The sequence below is a fragment of the Trachymyrmex cornetzi genome, unplaced genomic scaffold (genome assembly GCF_001594075.2).
Source record: "Trachymyrmex cornetzi isolate Tcor2-1 unplaced genomic scaffold, Tcor1.1 scaffold99, whole genome shotgun sequence".
Classification (NCBI taxonomy): domain Eukaryota; kingdom Metazoa; phylum Arthropoda; class Insecta; order Hymenoptera; family Formicidae; genus Trachymyrmex; species Trachymyrmex cornetzi.
The window spans coordinates 4,265,107-4,267,976 of NW_017300343.1; positions in this window are offsets into that span (position 1 = coordinate 4,265,107).

Genomic DNA, 2,870 nt, shown 5'->3' on the forward strand with positions numbered 1-2,870 from the left:
TTCTACTAACAAGGTTAAAAAATCAGAAGGTTCACAATTCCTTTCATCAATAGAATATCTAATAAATAAGTTCTGCAAATTTACTAATTTTCTGTCTTATAATGTGGTTGCTCATTATAGTATCAATAAACTTAACAAATATTTATAAGAATACACAAAGATCCTTTGCAAAAGTTTTCCAAAAGGAATGTGGTTTACAAGATCGAATGCCGATTGCGATGCTTCCTATGTGGACCAAACGGGAAAAAGACTAAAAACGAGATTAGCAGAAAACCATAACCATACACGTAGAGTTACATCCGCTCGTTCAGTTATCACAGAGCATAGGGTGAGTTACAATCATGACTTCGACTGGGATAATGTCAGAATTCTGGATATTGAGAGAAATTATAATAAACGAATAATGTCAAAAATGCTCTACATAAATCGTTAATAAAATGGTTTCAACATTCAAATTGACACTGAGGCATTAAATCATGGTTAAATAGAAACTATCTACAAGTTATACCTAATATGTGTATTTTTATAATTGACCGGAACGCTCTTGTTTTCACTACGCTTCACTTTTTGCTTTTAACGTTATTATGTGACCAACATCGGAACAAACATGACTGTTTTTTTTGGTTCTTAAATTATTTTTAGTCTAACTTTGACAATCGTCAATCAGAAATTTCTTTAATTGACGATGTTTGGATCTCATGCGTGCGATCGTTGTTGGAGATTGAGCGAGTTTTGCCATCATTTATAAATAACATAAAATAAATCTCCATCTGTACAAAAAAACTTGATACAAATATCTAGAGATCCACCATTTACTCCACTCAGCTTTGCAACTGGTTGTCACAACATCAGACTCTGTTGAGGATGGTGATTTCTCACCGCATTTCCACTACTGCAACTGCATAATTGGAGAGAACTGCGATTTTGCGATACAGAGTTCGACATTTAGTGCGATTAGCGGTAATTGTTATTGCTGAGGCTGGCTCAAAACGTGAGCCAAAACGTACAAATTTAAATTGTTATTCACAATTAATTTTTGTGCAAGATAGCACCCAGCGCAGACTCCTAATGTCCAGTTGAATTTTGCTGTTATAATCCATTGCTGAATGGTCTCTAATAATAATTCGCTGCATCTAAATCACTCTAAATTCTAAATAATCCTTGCTTATTTTCGGTTCCTCAACATTATTATCTCGTATTCAATCCTTCCATATTTTACTTAATTCCATTCCAATTCCTCGCTCCACGTCTATTGAGATTCTTAGTATTCATATTGAATCTTCATATTCGTCACACGTGGCCGTCAAGTGTGACGAGCTGCATACGCCCGTCTACATCATCTTTATTCCCTTCGCCACATCCTTTAATGCTCTCAGAAACTCCTCACTTCTCATTTAAGCGTTATTTCGCTATTTGATTTGGCCGATTTCTACGTTCTGGCTCTTAATCAACGACTCCTAGATAGTGTACAGCGTATCCAAATTTCTTACCTCAGCTTCTCTTATTGCATCAGTAAATAGGACCATATATCTCCGTATTAACAGAGATCCGGCTGGCTTAGAATGTGGAAACATTTTATTCTCCACTTATGCTGCCTAGTTTTTCCTCTCCTTTGCTCCAATGTTGCCTTATATCTGCGATGCCTCTTTCGATTGAACTCTTCATTTCATTTTTAATCCCTTGTAACCAGGTATCAAAGTTACTTATCCTGCCCATTCATCGTTCCACTAAGTTCTGTGCTGCTTTCTCCTACCTCAGTCAAATATTGTAATTCTCTTTCTGTATTAATAAAAACATCTCCCTCTTTGTCCTGCTTTCGATCTGTTGCCTCGCGTTTCATCGCGTCACTCACAGTATTTAAACGAGACTGACATAACTGATATATGTAGGTGCTTGCGTGTGTGATGCGTGAGTATGTATATGATTTTAACTATTGTTTCACCACCCATTGTATCGTTGCTTAGTCATGATTTTTTATTGCTGGAAGGCTTTGTAATAGCAGATTTGCTGACGCCTAACACCATTTGCAAGCTACTATAGTCTTATCTAACATATTATATATTTATGTTTATTGCTCTGTTAGCATGTAATCTTTTCCACAGCGTTTTGCAATAAACTAAATTAAATAAAAAAAAAAGTTTTTTTTAACAGATCAATTTTAATGCTTACATTATTATAATGTAACTCTTTATCTGTCGCATTCCGTGTAAACATTGCAATAACAATTTTTACTCTAATATAAAATTACAATAATTTCTTTGTGCCGCATAATCGATCAATATGATTTTTTTAAAGGAATTGAAAACGTGTTTACGTGAACTTGCGATAGTAGACCACACGTTGGAAGTTCTCGGAACGCCTAAGGAATACCATAGGCTACGTAATACGATAATTCGAATAATAATCGGATGGATTGTATTCGTTTTTTGTCAGTCCATGTATGAAATTTTTTTTTCTTTTTTCTTTATAATATTGACATAAATTTCACCTTGTTTGTTGTTCGGTTGTATTTTATGCTTCTGGGCAGTTATCCGTCAAATATTATTGCCTTAAGTGCTCTCATCTCTGCAGCTATACTTGGGTTAGTATTATACATGTGTATACATTTACTTTGTAAGCTATTTTTATTGACATTGTGCGTAAAAATCTTTACAGTGTGAAACATAAAGATCTTTTGGTGACATATAAAGATTGGAAATTATGACCATGACCTTGACAACATATGTATGTTGTTTGTATTGTCTGTACAAAACATGTATATACAATACCTTCAGTATTAAAAATATACTAAACAACAGATATTTAAAATAAATAATTAATCACTACTTTTTATTATTAAATATTCGTAAGAGATGAACATCTTTAAAAAA